At 45.0% G+C, this 22,963-nt stretch overlaps 1 protein-coding gene across 4 annotated transcripts in view; it reads left to right on the plus strand.

Annotated features, from left to right (window-relative positions):
• Positions 1-22,963, plus strand: part of LOC126473185 (rab11 family-interacting protein 4) — a 939,113-nt gene that overhangs the window by 285,767 nt on the left and 630,383 nt on the right. The window lies entirely within an intron of this gene.

Below are 22,963 nucleotides of genomic sequence, written 5' to 3' on the forward strand. Positions count from 1 at the left end.
TCACGTGGCAGCAGGTGGCGAGTTAACGACTCTGAACGTGAGCTGGTAATCGGTGGAAGACGTATAGGCCATAGTATATCGAAACATACACAAGAATTTGGGTTTCCGAAGTCAACAGAAATGTGAACAGATCTTCATTATCGCAGATACAAGGGTCACTCCAAAAGAAATGCGCACTATTTTTGTAAAAATACAGTTTTCATTCTGCATGTGTGAAAGTTTTAGTGTGTAGATGCATCCTTCCCGCTTGTTTTCAAACTTAGTTCAACCTGTTCCCGTGAGTGGCGCCGTCACAGCATGTCTTCAAGATGGCTGCTACACTTGACGTTCGTCAGAAGCTACGTGCTGTCATAGAATTCCTGTGCTGTGAAAACGAGACAGTGGAAAACATCCACAAGAGGTTGAAAAAGGTGTATGGAGATGCTGCTGTCGATCGCAGTACAGTTAGTCGGTGGGCAAGCAGGTTACGTGATGAAAGCGGGCACGGCAATATTGAGGATTGTCCTCGCAGCGGCAGGCCTCGTACTGCACACACTCCAGACAAGGTGCAGAGAGTTAACGAATTGGTGACTGCTGACAGACGCATCACAGTGAGCGAATTGTCACGCTACATTGGGACAGGGGAAGGAAGTGTTTGCATGATACTGAAAGTGTTCGCGTTAAAGAAGATTTCTGCCAGGTGGGTTCCCAGGACGTTGACAGTGGCTCACAAAGAAACGAGAAAAACGGTATGCAGCGAACGTTTGGAACAGTACGAAAATGGTGGAGATGAATTTCTTGGAAGAATTGTGACAGGTGATGAAACATGGGTCCATCATTTTTCACCAGAGACGAAGAGGCAATCAATGGAGTGGCATTACGCAAATTCGCCCAAGAAAAGAAGTTCAAAACCACACATTTTGCTGGAAAAGAAAAATAAACGTGTAGAATAAAAGATGGATTTTAAAAAAAGTGTGCATTTCTTTTGGACTGACCTTCGTACAATGCGATCTGTAGAAGTGAGAAATATGTTGCCATAGAATCTAAATTTAAGTTTCAATATAGCCCTACATTTGCTAGAAAGCTGTAAAATGATTTCATAACCGCATGCGCCTGCCAGTTTCTTCGGTTACTCTCGACACACTTGTAAAATTTTGGACTTAAGCGATTTCTATGCTCATTAAATGTAAATTACAAATGAACGGTGATGTCAAATATTGCAGTGCTCGCCTCTTGCACAGTCTTGTACACAAATCTAACTTATATTCATGCTCGCCATACGGTTTGAATATCTGTTGCTTTGAAGTGAATTTAACATTCTGACGTGTTCCCGTAATTAATGTTGATACGTGACAGTTTTAGCTACATAAACTATTTCTCTCTAGAAAGTACGAGGCTCAGGACATGGATCTGTATGCAAAACAGTGCAAGAGGCTGGTACTGCAACGTTTGCAATCACGGATGATAACAGATTCATAATTTACATCTCGCTTACTCGAAGTGAGTTAAAGTGGAAGTTGTACGATTGTTTCGAGAAGCACAAGCTCAGTTACACACGGCTTGTGAATTAATCTCGTAAATTTAAGTGTTAGGAAGTCTTTAGTGACAGTTTTTATTTGGGGGTGTATGCTTGCATAGAAGTGAAACGTGGAAGATAAACAGTACAGACCAGAAGAGAACAAAAGCTTTTGTTATGTCAGCTGCAAGGGAGTCCTGAAGATTAGATGAGTAAATCGAGTAAATAGCGAAGAGGTACGGAATCAAATTGAGGAGAAAATAGCTTCAACGGCAACTTGACTGAAAAAAATTTGATAGATTGGTAGCACACTTCCAGAGACACGTTTGTAACAGAGGGGAGTGTGGGATGGGGGGGGAAGAGGAGGTGGTAAGTTCCTATGGGACCAAACTGCTGAGGTCGTCGGTCCCTAGGCTTACACATTGCTTAATCTAACTTACGATAAGGACAACACGTACACCCATGCCCTAGGGAGGACACGAACCTCCGACGGGGTGAGCCGTGCGAACCGTGGCAAGGCGGCCAAGACCGAGCGGCCGCCCCGCACAGCCCAGGGGGGAGGCGGTGGGGGGACGAGAAAGACCAAGGACTGTAAACAGTTAACAGGTTCAAGCGGACGTGAGTTGCAGTGGTTACATACGTATGAAAAGAGTAGTACAATACAGATAAACGTGCAGAACTGCAACAGATAAGTATTCGGAATGATATCTACAACTAATACGCCCTTTTGCATTTAGATATCTAATCACTGATCGAACGTCATTGCTGGAGGGATTTGTTATTACTGCACACACTTCGAAGCAGACAACAACGAACTGTCGGACACAGGGAGTTAACATTATCGACAGACGAGATGTCACTAGCACGGCGTAGGTAGTGGCAGTCCCTTTTTACACGTACCGGCCTTTCATTTTGAACGCAGCCTCCTGTGTTTTGCTTTATACACTACTGGCCATTAAAATTGCTACACCACGAAGATGACGTGCTACAGACGCGAAATTTAACCGACGGGAAGAAGATGCTACGATATGCAAATGATTAGCTTTTCAGAACATTCACACGAGGTTGGCGCCGGTGGCGACACCTACAACGTGCTGACATGAGCAAAGCTGCCAACCGATTTCTCATACACAAACAGCGGTTGACCGGCGTTGCCTGGTGAAACGTTGTTGTGATGCCTCGTGTAAGGAGGAGAAATGCGTACCATCACGTTTCCGACTGTGATAAAGGTCGGATTGCAGCCTATCGCGATTGCGGTTTATCGTATCGCGACATTGCTGCTCGCGTTGGTCGAGATCCAATGACTGTTAGCAGAATATGGAATCGGTGAGTACAGGAGGGTAGTACGGAACGCCGTGCTGGATCCCAACGGCCTCGTATCACTAGCAGCCGAGATGACAGCCATCTTATCCTCATGGCTGTATCGGATTATGCAGCCACGTCTCGATCCCTGAGTCAACAGATGGGGACGTTTGCAAGACAACAACCATCTGCACGAACAGTTCGACGACGTTTGCAGCAGCACGGACTATCTGCTCGGAGACCACGGCTGCGGTTACCCTTGACGCTGCATCACACACAGGAGCGCCTGCGATAGTGTACTCAACGACGAACCTGGGTTCACGGATGGCATTACGTCATTTTTTCGGATGAATCCAGGTTCTGTTTACAGCATCATGATGGTCGCATCCGTGTTTGGCGACATCGCGGTGAACGCACATTGGAAGCGTGTACTCGTCATCGCCATACTGGCGTATCACCCGGCGTGATAGTATGGGGTGCCATTGGTTACACGTCTCGGTCACCTCTTGTTCGCACTGACCGCAATTGTAACAGTGGATGTTACATTTCAGATGTGTTACGACCCGTGGCTCTACCCTTCATTCCATCCCTGCGAAACCCTACATTTCAGCAGGATAATGCACGACCGCATGTTGCAGGTCCTGTACGGGCCTTTCTGGATACAGAAAATGGTCGACTGCTGCCCTGACCAGCACATTCTCCAGATCTCTCACCAATTGAAAACGTCTGGTCAATGATGGCCGACCAACTGGCTCGTCACAATACGCCAGTCACTACTCTTGATGAACTGTGGTATCGTGCTGAAGCTGCATGGGCATCTGTACCTGTACACGCCATCCAAGCTCTGTTTGACTCAATGCCCAGGCGTATCAACGCCGTTATTACGACCAGAGGTGGTTGTTCTGGGTACTGAATTCTTAGGATCTATGCACCCAAATCGCATGAAAATGTAATCGCATGTCAGTTCTAGTGTAATATATTTGTGCAATGAATACCCGTTTATCATCTGCATTTCTCTTGGTGTAGCAATTTTAATGGCCAGTAACCGAACAGTTTTACATTTCATTTGTTAGGTGTTAATGGACGCTGCGTTCAGCATCCTAAGTCCAGTAACAATACCCATAGCAACAGTAACAGATCATCAGAAGGCGTGCTGCAACAGGACTGTTGACATTGATAGTTGGTCCGCCCTCGTGTTTAGCCTGTAGTGGCCGTATTGACGTAGCTCAGTGGCGTCTATTTCTGCCCTGGCTGGCCCAGCGCCTCGTTTTGGAAGCCGGCGTCCGCAGACAAGTCCTGCATAATGCATGAGCCGCACAGCCGCCACCTGCTCTGGCCTTCCGCCACACTCTCCGCGTTGCAGGTACAGTCCGTGGTGGACGCTGCACTCCACTAAATCACCTCCGGTTTCGACGTTGGTGCATCTTCCGCAGCTAGATGCCTAGTCCATTCCCTCGCTTTGGGTCTCTGGAGATCCGGTTGTTAGATGATTGGCTAACAATTGCGACGTTTCAGCATGACAAGACTGGCAAATGTTAGATGCACTTTTTTTTCAAATGGGGCATGTTACCTCTGTGTACGGAATGTTTTACTGCGGAGACGGAAAAATAAATTGCGAGACCAAAATGTAATTAATGTAGAGTAATGAAACTTCGGGAATTCATTAGCGTAGCTAACATATTTAAGTGATTAATAATGCAATATCAGAGGTTAATGTAATCGCGAGATAAGCCATTGTAAATGTGAAATTCTGGTACATTAGTAACCGGAGTAACTGCAGAATGTTGAATGCAACCATGCAAACGTGTATGGATGATATTGTACGGGTGCCGGATGTCAGTTTGTGGGACACAGTTCCAAGCTTGTTGCTCCTGGTCGCTCAGTACAGGGACGGTTAATGCTGATCGTGGACGACTCTGGAGTTGTCGTCCGATGATGTCCCATACGTGCTCGATTGGAGACAGACCTGGTCATGGAGTAGGCCAAGGCAGCATGTCGACACTCTGTAGAGCATGTTGGGTTAAAACAGAGGTATGTAGACGAGCGTTATCCTGTTGTAAAACACTCCCTGGAATGCTGTTCATGAATGGCAGCACCATAGGTCGCATCACCAGACCGATGTACAATTTTGCAGTCAGGATGCGTGGGATAACCACGAGAGCACACCTGTTGTCTTATGAAATCACACCCCGGCCATAAATCCAGGTGTACTTCCAGTGTGTCTAGCACGCAGACAGGTTGTTTGCAGGCCTTCAACTGGCCGCCTCCTATGCAACACACGGCCATCACTGGTAACCATCAGAACCAGCTTTCATGAGAAAACACAACAGACCACTCCATCCTCCAACGAGCTCCCGCTTGACACAACTGAAGTTGCAAATAGGTAACAGTAGAATGCACGATATGGGGTGTCTGCCTCGGAACTTTTCTTGAAGTAACCGATTTGTAACAGTTCGTTGTGTCACTGTGGTGACAACTCACAACAACAGAAACAGTAGGGAATTCCAGAAACATATCTTGGCCGTCTCTCCAGCGTACTCAGAACAACCACTTCTGGCCGTAATAACGGCCTTGATACCCCTGGGCATTGAGTCAAACACAGCTTGGATGGCGTGTACAGGTACAGCTGACCATGCAACTTCAACACGATACCATAGTTCATCAAGAATAGTGACTGGCGTATTGTGACGACCCAGTTGCCCGGCTACCATTGACCAGACGTTTTCAATTGGTGGGAGATCTGGAGAATGTGCTGGTCAGGGCAGCAGTCGAACATTTTCTGTATCCAGAAAGGCCCGTACAGGACCTGCAACATGCGGTCGTGCATTATCCTGCTGAAATGTAGGGTTTCGCAGGGATCGAATGACAGGTAGAGCCACGGGTCGTAACACATCTGAAATGTAACGTCCACTGTTCAAAGTGCCGTAAATGCGAACAAGAGGTAACCTAGACGTGTAACCAATGGCACCCCATACTATCACGCCGGGTGATACGCCAGTATGGCGATGACGAATACACGCTTCCAATGTGTGTTCACCGCGATGTCGCCAAACACGGATGCGACCATCATGATGCTGTAAACAGAACCTGCATTCATCCGAAAAAATGACGTTTTGCCATTCGTGAACCCAGGTCCGTCGTTGAGTACACCATCGCAGGCGCTCCTGTGTGTGATGCAGCGTCAAGGGTAACCGCAGCCGTGGTCTCCGAGCAGATAGTCCATGCTGCTGCAAACGTCGTCGAACTGTTCGTTCAGATGGTTGTTGTCTTGCAAACGTCCCCATCTGTTGACTCAGGGATCGAGACGTGGCTGCATAATCCGATACAGCCATGAGGATAAGATGGCTGTCATCTCGGCTGCTAGTGATACGAGGCCGTTGGGATCCAGCACGGCGTTCCGTACTACCCTCCTGAACCCACCGATTCCATATTCTGCTAACAGTCATTGGATCTCGACCAACGCGAGCAGCAATGTCGCGATACGATAAACCGCAATCGCGATAGGCTGCAATCCGACCTTTATCAAAGTCGGTACGCATTTCTCTTCCTTACACGAGGCATCACAACAACGTGTCACCAGGCAACGGCAGTGGCTCTGAGCACTATGGGACTCAACTGCTGTGGTCATAAGTCCCCTAGAACTTAGAACTACTTAAACCTAACTAACCTAAGGACATCACACGCATCCATGCCCGAGGCAGGATTAGATCCTGCGACCGTAGCGGTCGTGCGGTTCCAGACTGTAGTGCCTTTAACCGCTCGGCCACTCCGGCCGGCAGGCAAAGCCAGTCAACTGCTGTTTGTGTATGAGAAATCGGTTGGAAACTTTCCTCATGTCAGCACGTTGTAGGTGTCACCACCGGCGCCAACCTTGTGTGAATGCTCTGAAAAGCTGATCATTTGCATATCACAGCATCTTCTTCCTGTCGGTTAAATTTCGCGTCTGCAGCACGTCGTCTTCGTGGTGTAGCAATTTTAATGGCCAGTAATGTACATTCCAAGTGCAGCACTCTGACGTGGCGAGTAAGCGAAGTTACTGTCGTGGAATCCAAAGCCGTTGGTTCCTTACTTCTTAACCAATCTGTGAAGCTATCGTTATCGTTACCGTTATCAGCCATCAACAAATTAGCTCACCTTTTTCGCTTCCCACCTATTTCAGCCATTGTCAAGTGTCATAGACAGTGTGTTCGGGTTTCGGTCAACGTGGAGAAAGAGTCAGTGGTGATGGGTCCTTGCCAAGTGCAGACACGTATCGTACATGCGAGCGCCACGATATAATAATTAGCAGGCAGAAATAATTTCCGTCTGTTATTTGAAGTGTCACTTGTTGTAATTTGCATGAATATTGGTTAATTCGTGGAGGTGAATTTATAAATGGTAAAACTCGTGATGACATAGCGAATACTGTAATAATTGATCTAAAAAGCTAATATGTACGAAAATCATTGTTTGAACTGTACGACAGTAAATCAGGCGCACTATTTGCATGATTTCGCGAATTACCATAAACGAAAGTTTACACATTCTGTCTCGTCATGATATGAATTATCGTCAACCATAGTGCCCCTATTGCAGGAAACAGAGCACAGGCTGTAAGACAGCGACATGCTAAGAACAATATCCCATCTGTGTGTCTGAAGTAGGCACTACGGTACGTTACATATACATGATGACAATTATCTATATGATTCAGAATTGTCTTAACTCCTGAACAGTTTTCGCTATGTCGTTCGAAATGCACGGTTGGCAGAGGGGCATGATTGAAATTAGTATGCGCATGTATGGTTTGGTTTAACGACGAAACCCATTTTCATTTTGAGGGGTTCGTTAATAAGCAATATTGGCGCATATGGGGGACTGAGAATCCGCATTTGGCGATCGTCAAGCATCTTCACTCTCAACGCGTGGCTGTGTGGTGGGCGCGCGGAGTGGCCGAGCGGTTTGAGGCGTCATGTCACGGTCTGTGCGTCGGAGGTTCGAATCCTCCCTCGGGCATGGGTGTGTGTGTTGTTGTTAGCATAAGTTAGTTTAAGTTAGTTTAATTAGTGTGTAAATCTAGAGACCGATGACCTTAGCAGTTTGGTCCCTTAGGAATTCACACACATTCCAACATTTGCTGTGTGGTGTGCAATGTCCAGTCACGGAATAATCGGTGCGATATTCCTTGATGGCATAGTGACTACCGCACGGTACGTGAAGGTTTTGGAAGATGAGTTCATCCCCTTCACACAAAGCGACCCTGATTTCGACAAGATGTGCTTCCTGCAAGACAGAGCTCGACCCAATGGAAGCAGGATAGTGTTTAATATCCTGGAGGAGCACTTCGGGGACCGAATTCAGGCTGTGGGGTACCAAGAGGCCACTGGCATGGGCCTCAATTGGCCGCCGTATTCCCCAGACCTGAACACATGCGACTCCTTTCTGTGGGGCTGTATTAAAGACAAGGTGTACAGCAATAACCTCAAAACCATTGCTGAGCTGAAGGGAGCCATTCAGGAGATCATCGACAGCATCGATGTTCCGACACTTCAATGTATCATGCAGAATTTCGCTGTCCATCTGCGCCACCCCATCGCCAAAGATGACAGGCATATAGAACGTGTCGTAACCTAAATCCGAATATCTGTAGTGACGTTTACATGTTCGTAAAGAATTTACGTGGTTTTTTTTCATATAGATCAATAACTGTCATCGTGCAAGACTGCCATATTTCATACGTAAGTTACGGACAGTGGGGCTGCAGGCATCTGCTTTAAGGGCTCTGACTCGCAGCAGTGGAACAGTGATCTCATAAACATATGGGGGCATTCAACAAGTAATACAACTTTTTTTTTCCTCGGCCTGTTTCTGTTGAAAAAATGCGGGAATCGTCGTGGGACGTCGTGGAATATTCGCGCTTCAGCCCCTTTAGTTTCGTGAAGTTCCGATACTTGCCGGCGCCATACGTAGATCCCATAATGGCGTCCATAACGGAGATGCGTTTCAAGCAGAGAGCTGTCACTGAGTCTCTTTTGGTGAGAAACCAGAGCATCGCAGATATTCATAGGCAATTGCAGAATGTCTACGGAAATTTGGCAGGAAACAAAAGCACAGTGAGTCGTTGGGCTAGGCATCTGTCATCATCGCAACAAGGTCGCGCAAATCTGTCCGATCTCCGGCGTGCCGGGCGATTGCACACTATTGTGACCCCAGTAATGTGCGGACACTCTGATTCGAGGTGGTCGACGGATCACAATGAAAGACCTTGCTGCACCAGTGGAAGTCTCTGTTGGTAGTGCTGACACACTCGCCTACCAGCTGGGGTACTCACAAGTGTGTGCCGCCGTGTTCCCCACCGCTTAACAGAGGAGCACAAAGAGCAATGGAGGACCATCTGTGCGGAATTACTTGCGCGTTACGAGGCTGATGGTGACAATTTTTTTCGAAACTCGTCACAAGCGATGAAACATGGCTTCATCACTTGGAACCGGAAACAAACCGGCGATCCATGGAGGGGCGCCACACCACCTATCCCCCGCAGAAAATGCTCAAAGCCGATACCTCAGCGCGTAATGTCATGGCGACCGTCTTCTGGGACTCTGAAGCGGTATCCTCCCTCACAGTGAAACTCTGAACTTTATTGTGCTACCCTCGGGAAGCTGAAGAGACGACTTCAGCGTGTTCGTCGCCAGAAAAATGCAATCGTTCTCTTCCCTCTGCATGATAATCAGTGATCAGTGCCTCACACAAGTCTGCGCATCCTAGAGGAGCTCACATACTTCTTCCTCATTCATCCTACAACCTGGATTTCGCTCCATCTGATTCCCATTTTGTGTATGTGTGTGTGTGTGTGTGTGTGTATGTGTGTGTGTGTGTGTGTTAAAAATAGGATTTGTTGCCAAAGGAGTAAGGAGTGGGGAATAGTATCGTGAATTTCAATCCTTAATTAAACCACACTGTTTTCAGGGGAAAAAAAAGTGTTGCAATATTGAACGCTCCTCGTAAGAGACGAGTATGCAATGGCCGAGGGCCGGACTAAGTTACGAGGAGCAGGTGAGACGGAAGTGTGACGTAGTGCAGGAGTAACGTTTCCAGGGCCGGGACAGTGACCTCCGTGCTGCACAAATCAATGGCGCGACCACCCAGCTACCGGCTACAGGTCTAGCGGCCTTGGCGACTAATGCCGCGTGAACTATGACGTAAATTTGAGTAGAGAGGCGTATTACTGCTCTTCCTCGCCAGCGGGAAACGTCGACTGGCGTTAAGGGGCTCCGGAAAGGCTCAAAATCATGAAAAGTTCAATTTTGTTTTTTTGCGTTTTCTGAATCTGCAGACTATTACCTTTTAATAACTATATAATTTATTCAATTCCGAAGACTACAACTATTTTTAAATTTTTTTTGAAATGTGTTCTACATGGGCGTGACCCACTGTGGCGCTGTTAAACTGCTGTCAAATGGTGTTATTATTAACGTCCGTGTTCATCAGGTACATTTTAGTGATGTGAGATAAAGTATGTGTTGTGGCTAACCTGCGATGGTTCAATATATATCGCTGGTGTGATTGTCGATTGTTTCATGTTTATTTACTCTGTCGTTATCTCGAAAATATTCGTAATTAATTCTGTTTCTTGAGTCTCTGTTTTGTTGAAGCATAATAATGAGTAAAAAGTAAAGTTATTAGAAATCCTCTGAAGGCTTTTAAGAAAAGGAGAAATGTTGGAAAGCCAAAGGTATGTGTTATTACTGTAAACAATAAAGACGATAACCAAGTGAGTGAACCTAACCTCTCAAGTACACCTGCCCATAGCAGTCAAAGTGGGAAAGAAAATACTTCACAGAAGAAGCTTGGCTCAATGAGTGAAAACTATGAATGTTTTATGGCCGAATCGGATGTGAATGAAATATTTGATATGTCGGTTCTCAAAGGAATTTTTTCAAACTGTGTAAGATGTATTCATTGTAGTGAAGTTGGTCTGGAACTCTCCATAATAAAGCACGTAGGACTTGCTGGTGAAATACAACTGAAATGTGATAAGTGTTCATACATGACCACCTTTTGGAACAGTATTGCAGTAACTGCAACTGAAGAAAATGGTAGCAAAATCTACGAACACAACAACGAGCGGTGCTTGCTTTAGACAAGGAACGCCTTCGGGCTGCAGACAGGGCTGTAAAGAGTCTAGAAATACAAGCAAGAGTAAACAGGAGGAGGAACAAGAGGAAGCTGGAGGAGGAGTTTGCAGAAGATGAAGATAATCCATCCTATGGACCTGGAATGCACTAAAAAGTTAATCCAATCTTTGTCGCTCGATTCCCAAAACTTTTATTTTCTCATACTAATTACATGTTTTCTAAGGATCTTCCAAACATATTTGTTTCAAACTTTCAGTAAATGTTACACAGTACCTTCTGCATAATTTAACACAGCCTTTTTCCAAAAAACTATATATTTTTGAATATATAAATAAAAAATTGCAAAAAAATGTTGTGAATTTTCATTACAATTGAAAAAAAAATCATCTTTAACAACTGAACTAAAATTTAGTAAAATCCCTGTGTTAAGTTGTAGCCCATATTCCAATAAATCTTCTGTAAAAAGTTCAACTTCCTACTTCAAATACTTTGTGAGGAAAGACGTAATTTATAAGCGTTATTTTAACATTGCAAGTATAGGGCGTTCCGGAGCCCCTTAAGACAAGTGCAATATTAGCACACGACAATAAATCACTCAATTCCATAAGACGTCACTCTAACGCCGCGTAACAGCGTTGAGCCTTGATAATGATCTCGGAACGGTGAAGAAGAGAATCCACAAGTTTGCCCAGATGTTCCATATGCAGCTAAAGTTACTCATTAACGATCAGATCCCGTCGAGCTCCAAGCTGACGCGGTGTTGATTGCTAAGTTTCATCCACTGCTCCAAGAGGTCTCAGACATGTTATATGGGATTAAGATTGCGTGGTTAAGCGGGCCAATCGTAGTGTGATACGATGCCAGAGTATTCGCCAAACAAGGAACGTATGTATGTGGCTCTTTGAACACTGCTGTTGTCGTCTTGGAAGAGGGGACTGTCCACATCATATTCATCACGAATATGTAGAAGAAAGGGCAACACTTCAGTACCGAGAATGCCTAAACGAACAGCCTGTTTTGTGTCAGCCATCATCAGATAGTTTGCCAAATGAAACGTAATTTTTAAAAGCAACTGATCTGTTGCTTTTAGCAACCTAATCAAGCAGTTATATAAGACGTAATCAGCTAATTTCGTGTTCCAATTATCATTTACACTATAAATCGTAATGATGTGGAATGAGTCGTTTTACATACAAATAACAGATTCATTAGGAAATGTGGCTATATGCTCGTTGTGTGCATAATGGTCATAGACCTTATGCCGCGACTTCACGTCCCAGCCTGAGTTATGTTAGGACATCTTGACTCAAAAATGTTTGTTAGCATGCCACTGGCCAAGCCATCAACGGGGTCGTAACTCAGCCTACATGTAGAACGTCTGATGGACTCGGCTGTTATTATTATGTTGAGTTAGCTCTAATTGTGGGGACAAACATTCTTAGTATACATAGAAGAGGCACCTGCAACCATTTGCATTTCACATCTCATGATGCGTTTCGGATGATAATAATAATAATTAATAATTATTCAATAATACGGGGTATTCAAAAAGTCTACCCGCAGTGCCGTATGATTGTTAGCCTTGCATGCGGTGTGATTGTTCGCCTGCCTGGGTTACTTCCCTTCAAGTGGACTCTCCCAACATTCCTCTGTTACGTTTATCTCAGCCAGCGTCAGTAGTATCGTTGGTGTCTGTCGTTACGTGTTGACGTGAACGTTTAAGTTTAGTTCCTTTGTTCATTTGTTTCGTTTTTGTCACTGTTAAAATGCTAACCACTGAAGAACCTGTGTTTTTAGTCGAACAAGTGTTCAAAGCTGGCGGTAAATACACAGTTTCAGTTCGTGAAACATTAAACTCAGTTTTCCCGGAGATAACACTCCCAGATCGCGAAAATGTGCGAGATTTAATTAACAAATTTCTCACCGAGAAGTGGTCGTCCTAGCGTTTTGTCTGAGGATAAACTACTCGGTATTTCCGATAAGGTGTCCATGAGTCCGAACAAGTCAGTATGAAAAATCGCGCAGGAAATCGATGTTAGTGTCGGAACGGCCCACACAGCTGTAAGGAAAAAATTAGAACTTTTCCCATACAAAGTGACAGTCGTGCAAGAACAGAAAAATACTGATCATGACATTATTATCAATGGTTCAAAAATTTCGTTCAACAAAATGGAAGGGATATTCTTAATGAAACGTTTTTCACTGATGACGCGTGGTTTCATTTATCCGGGTACATGAACTCACAAAATTCTCGTATGTGGAGTACTGCAAATCCATTGTGTATTCATGAGTAACCACTTCATTCTGTGAAAATAGGAGTTTGGATTGCAATTTCTAGACGTTGAATTGTGGGTCCCGTATTTTTCAACGAAACAATAAACATACAACGATACTATAGTGATATTCTGTACCCATTCATAGGAGAACTTGGGTTAAGTGAAATACTGAACGGTTATTTTCAACAAGATGGTGCAACCGCGCATACATCTCGCGTTTTAATGTCACTGCCTGCTGTTTTTGGTGATCGTATAATTTCACAGGGACTTTGGCCTCCACGATCGCCTGACCTAACATCACCTGACTTTTTCTTCTGGGGTGCAGCGAAAGCAACTGTCTATGAAAACCGTCAAAAATCCATCGATGAATTGAAAACTGCAATATCCACTTTCACTGCTTCTGTTAGAGAGGAAATCTTACAGCTTGTGTTTGGAAACAACATTAGTCGAATTGAATTGTGTACTGAACAACAGGGGGGACACTTTCAATATTTAATGTGAGAATTTGTAAGTAAAAATGAATATTCAGTAAATTATTAATTTGTATTTCACTGAGTTTCATTTCGGTATATTCACTGTGGCAAACGGCACGCGCGACTAACAGTCATACAGCACTGCAGAGAGACTTTTTGAACACCCCGTACATAATTTAACATTTCCACTATTAGTTTCCGTATGGTTTTACACTGTCCAGTCACATTAATTTGGCTACCTTTCAAAGGAGTGACGTACTACCTTTCACATCAAAAGCCTGAGGTACTACCTTTCGCATCAAAAGCCTCAGATACTACCTTTCACATCAAAAGCTTCAGGTACTACCTTTCGCATCAAAAGCCTCAGATACTACCTTTTGCATGAAAAGACTGACGTACTACATTTCGCATCAAAATCCTCAGGTACTACCTTTCGCATCAAAAGCCTGACGTACTACCTTTCGCATCAAAAGCCTCATGTACTACCTTTCGCATCAAAAGCCTGAGGTACTACCTTTCGCATCAAAAGCCTCAGATACTACCTTTCGCATCAAAAGCCTCAGGTACTACCTTTTGCATCGAAAGACTGACGTACTACCTTTCGCATCAAAAGCCTCATGTACTACCTTTCTCATAAAAAGCCTCATGTACTACCTTTCGCATCAAAAGCCTCAGGTACTACCTTTCACATCAAAAGCTTCAGGTACTACCTTTCGCATCAAAAGCCTCAGATACTACCTTTTGCATGAAAAGACTGACGTACTACATTTCGCATCAAAATCCTCAGGTACTACCTTTCGCATCAAAAGCCTGACGTACTACCTTTCGCATCAAAAGCCTCATGTACTACCTTTCGCATCAAAAGCCTGAGGTACTACCTTTCGCATCAAAAGCCTCAGATACTACCTTTCGCATCAAAAGCCTCAGGTACTACCTTTTGCATCGAAAGACTGACGTACTACCTTTCGCATCAAAAGCCTCATGTACTACCTTTCTCATAAAAAGCCTCATGTACTACCTTTCGCATCAAAAGCCTCAGGTACTACCTTTCGCATCAAAAGCCTCATGTACTACCTTTCGCATCAAAAGCCTCAGGTACTACCTTTCGCAGCGCGGGCTGCTCAGAGGCGTGCAGGATGAGTGTCAGTGAGGTTCTGAAAGGTACCGACAGGGATGCGGAGGCGTGCCAGCTACAAGCCGTGCCCAGCTGCGCTAGTTTTCTCGGTTGATGATCCACGACGTGGACAGCCCGGTCTAGGTCGTCCCACACATTCTCGATGGGGCTTAAACCCGGAGAGTTAGGTGGGCAGGGATGGAAGGTAAACTCATCCTGATGCTCTTCGAACCACGCACGTACAGTGCGAGCTTTGTGACACGTTGCGTTGTCCTGCTGGTAGATGGCATCGTGTCGAGGGCATGGTCCTCAAGGACAGATGCATACTTATATCGTATTGTATTGCCGAGGGAAAACAAAGTGCATATAGAGGATAGACGCATACTTCTATGGAACCATTGTGCCTTGCAGAATGACGAGATCACCTAGGGAATGCCCCAGAAACTTTCCCCAGACCATAACGCATGCAAGGTGTTTGCTTTCGGGCGTTTCACGCTGTATATGCTAATGGCCACCTATCCGATGGAGCATAAAACGTGATTCACCTAAAAAGGTCACCTGTCGCCACTCACTGGACGTCCAGTTGCAATAGTGGCGATGAACAGCAGTCAGCGTGGGTGCATGGATCAGGCGCCTGCTGCCGAGACCTATACGCAGCAACGTTCGCTGAGCGGTCGTTGAAGAGACACTGCAGGTAGCCCCTTGGCTCGTCTGGGCGGTCAGTTGCTCGACGCCTGCTCCCCCGTAATCTCCGCAACCATCATTCACTATGCCATCTACGGCCCGTTGTGCACCAAATTTGACTCTGCACCGGTTTTGGATAGCGACATTTTGTCATCCGCAGTATATTTTTTATTAAAAATGAAGTTCCTCCTGCTGTACTTAAGATTTTTTATTTACTTCGCTACTAGTTCCGACGTCGCGGCAACGCCATCTTCAGGCTGGTACACTTTGATGAAATCTGTTGTGTGTGGCTCAGTCCGCGGTGAGACCAACACATGCTCCACATTGGTGGCGGGCTGTAACTAGTGTGAAGTTTAAACCAGTGGGTCAAAGATAGTAAACAGGTAACTTCATCGAAGTCGATGAAGTCGGTGGTCTCACCACGGACTTCCAGACCGAGCCACACACAACTGATTTCATCAAAGTGTAGGGGCCTGAAGATGGTGTTGACGCAACGTCGAAACTAGTAGCGAAGTAAATAAAACATCTTAAGTACAGCTGGAGGAATTCCATTTTTAATAAAAATTATACCAGCTGTGTCCCACCTTCATCCAGTTTAAATGTGCATGTACCAAGACAGTAAACTTTAATCACGGCGGCACGCAGACAGTATACAAACTTACCCGGTTCGGAAATGTTCCCATCCTTGGCCCTCCCGGATGGCAGATAAATCGCTCTGTTTCCAATGTTACACATTCGACCACATGTAAGGTAACCGTTTCTTCTGAAGAAGTCGCCCCTAGGGGGCGTTGAAAACTAGTTAAAGAATTTTAAATTCTGATTGCAACCGGTTGGCTGGAAGTTTGTAACATTGTAAATTAATTACGGTTGCTGAGCACAGCTATGTTCAAAACATCGCTCTGTTTCCACATTACGACAACGACTACACTGTTTTTTGCGTCCCCCCGACACGCTTTATATTCCCTCCTCTGCTAGTGTCTCCACCTGCCGTCTGTAAGAGGTAATTGCGCATTAACGTGACTGAACCGTCTAACTGTAACACCAGTCATTATCTTGAAACGGAAAGCAACGACAAATTTTCCAAAAAATTGCAATTTCTAAGACCTGATGGCGTAATCACGTAATTAAATATTAAAATACCGCACGGTGCTGAGACAGTGCTCTTCCTAAATCGTTCACAAAAATGTATAAAATACTTTACGTCTACATCTGCATGATTACTCTGCGATTCTAATTAAATGCCTGGCTGAGGGTTCATCGAGCCACCTTTAAGATACTTCTCTACTATTCCACTCTCGAATGGCAAGCAGAAAAAAACGAACGCTTAAATTTTCCCGTGGGACCTAGGATTTCTCTTATTTTGTTATGATTGTCTCTATGTTGGTGGGTGCCAACAAAATACTTTCACACTCTAGGGAGAAAGTTTGTGACTGAAATTTCAAGAGAAGGTCCTGCCGCAGCGAGACACGCCTTTGTTTTATTGACTGCCACACCGATTAATGTATCATATCCGTGGCACACTTTCGTATTTCCCGATAATACAAAACTAGCTGCCCGTCTCTGAACTTTTTCGATGTCCTATCTGATGCGGATCCCACACCGAATAGCATTATTCCATAGCAGGGCGGACAAGTGGAGTGTAAGCAGTGTCTTTAATAGGCCGGTTACGTTTTCTAAGTGTTCTGCAAATAAATAGCAGTTTTTGGTTTGCTTTTCCCACAACATTGTCTGTGTAATAGTTCCCACTTGAGTTATTCGTAATTGTGATCCCTAAATATTTACTTGAGTTTACAACCTTTAAATTTGTGTGATGTATCGTGTAACTGAAATTAGTGGATTCCTTTTAGTGCTCATGTAGATGATTTCACATTTTTTATGATTTAGAGTCAATTACAACTTTTTGCACTATATAGATTTCTTGTCTAAATTGTTTTACAATTCGTTTTGATCATCTGATGACTTTACATGACAGCATCATCTCCAAACAATGTGGGAGGGCTGCTCAGATTCTCTCCTAAATTAATTACATCAGGAACAACAGAGGGCCTGTAACACTTTGGTGGGGAACGCCAGACATTACTTCTGTTTTACTTGTTTTATTTCCGTTAGTTATTTCAAACTGTAACCTTTTTGCTGAAATATTCAAAATCAGTCCCATACTGAAGACAGTGTGCGAGCTGAAACAATGAGTCGATCGAGATCGCTATACTACGCTAGTAGTTACTGATATATTTCCTCTGGCTGCTCACCTCCTCCCCCTTTTTCTCCTGCTATGAATTGTATTGTATGGACGTCTAATTTTTGTAGTGCAACAGCAGTTTGAATGATATAGCCTATAATATCGATATTATTATCACTTTGAAATCTTATCAAGATCTGATGGGATATTTCTGCAGCTTTTTCTCAGACTGTACTTCATCATACATCAGAGATAACTAAACAGTCTGGAAAAAAGCAACATGATGTTTTGTTAATACAGGGTGCGGCAGCGTTTCACTTGCTTAACACAATGACGTACTGCAGGAATGCGCGCAAGTTCCTGCCGCATTCGTGTACAAATGAGCTGCCATTTCGAGTGTGACAGTGATATGGAGCGGTGGAGTGCACAGCACCGTGCCTTTGCTGTTGAAAGTTGTTTCAAGAATAACGACCCTCTTATTGCTACCAAGCGTCTATTTCTGCAACATTTCAACTTGGGACGTCATGGGAAAGTTCCAGATCGACGGACCATTATGAGGTGGGCACGTGCATTTCGAACAACAAATGGTTCAAATGGCTCTGAACACTATGGGACTTAACATCTGAGGTCATCAGTCCCCTGGAACTTAGAACTGTTGTTGTTGTTGTGGTCTTCAGTCTTGAGACTGGTTTGATGCAGCTCTCCATGCTACTCTATCCTGTGCAAGCTTCTTTATCTCCCAGTACCTACTGCAACCTACATCCTTCTGAATCTGCTTAGTGTACTCATCTCTTGGTCTCCCTCTACGATTTTTACCCTCCACGCTGCCCTCCAATACTAAATTGGTGATCCCTTGATGCCTCAGAACATGTCCTACCAACCGATCCCTTCTTCTGGTCAAGTTGTGCCACAAACTTCTCTTCTCCCCAATCCTATTCAATACTTCCTCATTAGTTATGTGATCTACCCATTTAATCTTCAGCATTCTTCTGTAGCACCACTTTTCGAAAGCTTCTATTCTCTTCTTGTCCAAACTATTTATCGTCCATGTTTCACTTCCATACATGGCTACGCTCCATAAAAATACTTTCAGAAATGACTTCCTGACACTTAAATCTATACTCGATGTTAGCAAATTTCTCTTCTTCAGAAACGCTTTCCTTGTCATTGCCAGTCTACATTTTATATCCTCTCTACTTCGACCATGATCAGTTATTTTGCTCCCCAAATAGCAAAACTCATTTACTACTTTAAGTGTCTCATTTCCTAATCTAATTCCCTCAGCATCACCCGACTTAATTCGACTACATTCCATTATCCTCGTTTTGCTTCTGTTGATGTTCATCTTATATCCTCCTTTCAAGACACTGTCCATTCCATTCAACTGCTCTTCCAAGTCCTTTGCTGTCTCTGACAGAATTACAATGTCATCGGCGAACCTCATAGTTTTTATTTCTTCTCCATGTATTTTAATACCTACTCCGAATTTTTCTTTTGTTTCCTTTACTGCTTGCTCAATATACAGATTGAATAACATCGGGGAGAGGCTACAGCCCTGTCTTACTCCATTCCCAACCACTGCTTCCCTTTCATGTCCCTCGAGTCTTATAACCGCCATCTGGTTTCTGTGCAAATTGTAAATAACCTTTCGCTCCCTGTATTTTACCCCTGCCACCTTTAGAATTTGAAAGAGAGTATTCCAGTCAACATTGTCAAAAGCTTTCTTTAAGTCTACAAATGCTCGAAACGTAGGTTTGCCTTTCCTTAATCTTTCTTCTAAAATAAGTCGTAAGGTCAATATTGCTTCACGTGTTCCAGTATTTCTACGGAATCCAAACTGATCTTCCCCGAGGTCGGCTTCTACTAGTTTTTCCATTCGTCTGTATAGAATTCGTGTTAGTATTTTGCAGCCGTGACTGATTAAACTGATAACTCGGTAATTTCCGCGTCTGTCTACACCTGCTTTCTTTGGGATTGGAATATTATATTCTTCTTGAAGTCTGAGGGTATTTCGCCTGTTTCATACATCTTGCTCACCAAATGGTAGAGTTGCTCACCAAATGGTAGAGTTAGAACTACTTAAACCTAACTAACCTAAGGACATCGCACACATCCATGCCCGAGGCAGGATTCGAACCTGCGACCGTAGCGATCGCGCGGTTCCAGACTGAAGCGCCAAGAACGGCACGCCCACAGCAGCCGACCATTTCGAACAACAGGTTCTGTTTGCAATGGCAAACTGGGAAGAAGTGAAAGACCTGTGCGGACACCAGAAGCCGTGGAAAATGTTCGTGCTGCACTATTGCGTAGCCCAGAAAGATCTGCTCGTCTCATGCGCAAACTGTGCATATGTCCAATCGCTCGTTCAGGAGAATATTGCACGAAGATCTCCATTTTCACCCTTATAAGCAGCAGATTGTTCAGGAAATTAGGCCTTACGATTGGGTTTCCCGCAAAACATTCTGCTTAACACTGCGTGATCTTCTTCACCACAACCCACAAATTTGCACACCATCTTGATGTCAGATGAAGTTCATTTCGAGTAATGTGGTTCAGTGAATAAACAGAATATGCGTTATTGGAGTGATGTAAACCCGCATGAACTGCACGTCACGCCCTTGCACAGTTCTCGTGTCACAGTGTGGTGTGGAGTTGTTTCTTTTGGGATTATTGGCCCTTACTTCTTTGAGGATGACAGCGATGAGGCCGTATCTGTCACCAGTGAAAGCTACCCCAAGGTGCTGCAAGACTTCGCTCTTCCCCAATTAGGTATGGTCGATGTGGATGAGGAACAATTATTGCTTCAACAAGATGGAGCGATCTCGCATACAGCCAGAATTTGCATGGATTTCCCGTTTTGGTGACATTTCCTTGCCTCCCCGCTCACTTGACGTTTCATGGGCAGACTTTTTCCTTTGCGTCTACCTGAAGCAAGAAGTGTTCCGAACACGTTGTGCCACCATTCCTGAGTTGAAGGATCGCACCAGACCTGCTAACGGCAGTGTCCCAGGGAATACGGTACGCCGAGTTATGGAAAGCTTCCAACGCCGCCTAGATGAATGTGTTGTGCAGAGGGGGCATTATTTGACATGAGTCACATTCAAAAAGTAATCCACCCAATGGACAATGACTTACACATTAATAAATGGCATACCTTTAACTATTAATTGACACAAGAGGTAATTAATAAATTACAGTTACTGCCTCGTGGTGTGTTTGTAATAACCTACTATGAACGCTGCCGCACCCTGTATTATCTGCTAGCTTATTTACGTACAACGTGGACAGCAAGGGTCTAAATACACTACCGTGCTACACGCCCGAGGACAGTGTTGCCTCTGTCGATGAATCTCTACGATAACATATTGTGTCCTCCCTAACAAGAAATCCTGAGTCCGCTTGCAAATTTCGATTGATACTCCATATAGTCGTACTTTCGTTGATAAGCCTGAGTGTGGTACTGAGTGAAGTTTTATCTGCAAGCCAGGATATACTGCATCCATGTAACTGTCTTCCATCACGGCCTTAGTATGCCATGTGAGAAATCCACGGGGTTGGCATGGAGGGGGTAATTTTGTTCGACACACCTCATTCCGTTTCAGCTCAGAATATGTTCTAACACTGCGTGATGGGCAGTCAAATGAAAACCGAACACTCGCCACAACGCGACCATGATATGGTTGCATCCAGAAGTAATCACCAGATGCGTTAAGATATTTCTCCCACTGGGAGACGAGACAATCAATTACTGTTTCGTGAAACGCGATCAGCCACTGACAGATCCACAACTGTACCCACTATTGCACTTCCTTTCTAATCTGACTGAAACCGACGTCCACACGTATCTTTCTTCAGGTCTCCAAAGACATGAACACTGCACGGCGAAAGATCCGGGCTTTACGAAGGATGTTGTAACGTTCCCAGCCAAATCGCTGAAGTGCAGCATTCGTCCAGTTGGCAGTGTGGGGGCGGAACTCGTCGTGCAGCAGGATGATTCCGTCCGATGCCATACCTGGGCATTTGCACTTTATGTGGTGTCACAGTTTCTGCAAAGTGTCGTAACAGTGCTGTGCAGTGGTTGTTGCCAGTGTGGGGGCGGAACTCGTCGTGTAGCTGGATGATTCAGTCCGATACCATTCCTGGGCATTTTCACTTCATGTCGCATCGCAGTTTCTGCAAAGTCTTGTAACAGTATTGCGCAGTGCTTGTTGCCAGTGTGGGGGCGGAACTCGTCGTGCAGCAGGATGACTCCGTCCAATACCATTCTTGGGCGTTTTCACTTCATGTCTCATCGCAGTTTCGGCAAAGTGTCGTAACCTTTCTGGGCGGTGGTTGTTGCCACCGTGTGGGCGGAACTCGTCGTGCAGTAGGATAATTCCGTCCGATACCATACCTGTGCGTTTCACTTTATGTCGCATCGCAGTTTCTGCAAAGTGTCGTAACAGTGCTGCACAGTGGGTGTTGCCAGTGTGGGGGCGAAACTCGTCGTGCAGCAGAATGATTCCGTCTGATACCATACCTGGGCGTTTTCACTTTATGTCGCATCGCAGTTTCTGCAAAGTGTCGTAACGTTGCTGCGCAGTGGTTGTTTCCACTGTGGGGGCGGAAATCGTTGTGCACCAGGATGAATCCGTCCGATACCATTCCTGGGCGTTTTCACTTCATGTCGCAGTGCAGTTTCTGCAAAGTGTCGTAACAGTGCTGCCCAGTGGTTGTTTCCAGTGTGGGGGCGGAAATCGTCGTGCAGCAGGATGATTCCGTCCGATGCCATACCTGGGCGTTTTCACTTTATGTCGCATCGCAGTTTCTGCAAAGTGTTGTAACAGTACTGCGCATTGGTTGTTGCCGATGTGGGGGCGGAACTCGTCGTGGAGCAGCATGATTCCGTCCGATACCATTCATGGGCGTTTTCACTTCATATCGCATCGCAGTTTCTGCAAAGTGTTGTAAAAGTACTGCGCAGTGCTTGTTACCAGTGTGGGGGCGGAACTCGTCGTGCAGCAGGATGATTCCGTCCAATACCATTCTTGGGCGTTTTCACTTCATGTCTCATCGCAGTTTCTGCAAAGTGTCGTAACATTACTGGGCGGTTGTTGTTGCCAGCGTGTGGGCGGAACTCGTCGTGCAGTAGGATAATTCCGTCCATAACATACCTGTGCGTTTCACTTTATGTCGCATCGCAGTTTCTGCAAAGTGTCGTAACAGTGCTGCGCAGTGGTTGTTGCCAGTGTGGGGGCGGAACTCGTCGTGCAGCAGAATGATTCCGTCAGATACCATACCTGGGCGTTTTCACGTTATGTCGCATCGCAGTTTCTGCAAAGTGTTG

Source organism: Schistocerca serialis, chromosome 4, assembly GCF_023864345.2.
Source record: "Schistocerca serialis cubense isolate TAMUIC-IGC-003099 chromosome 4, iqSchSeri2.2, whole genome shotgun sequence".
Taxonomy (NCBI): Eukaryota; Metazoa; Arthropoda; class Insecta; order Orthoptera; family Acrididae; genus Schistocerca; species Schistocerca serialis.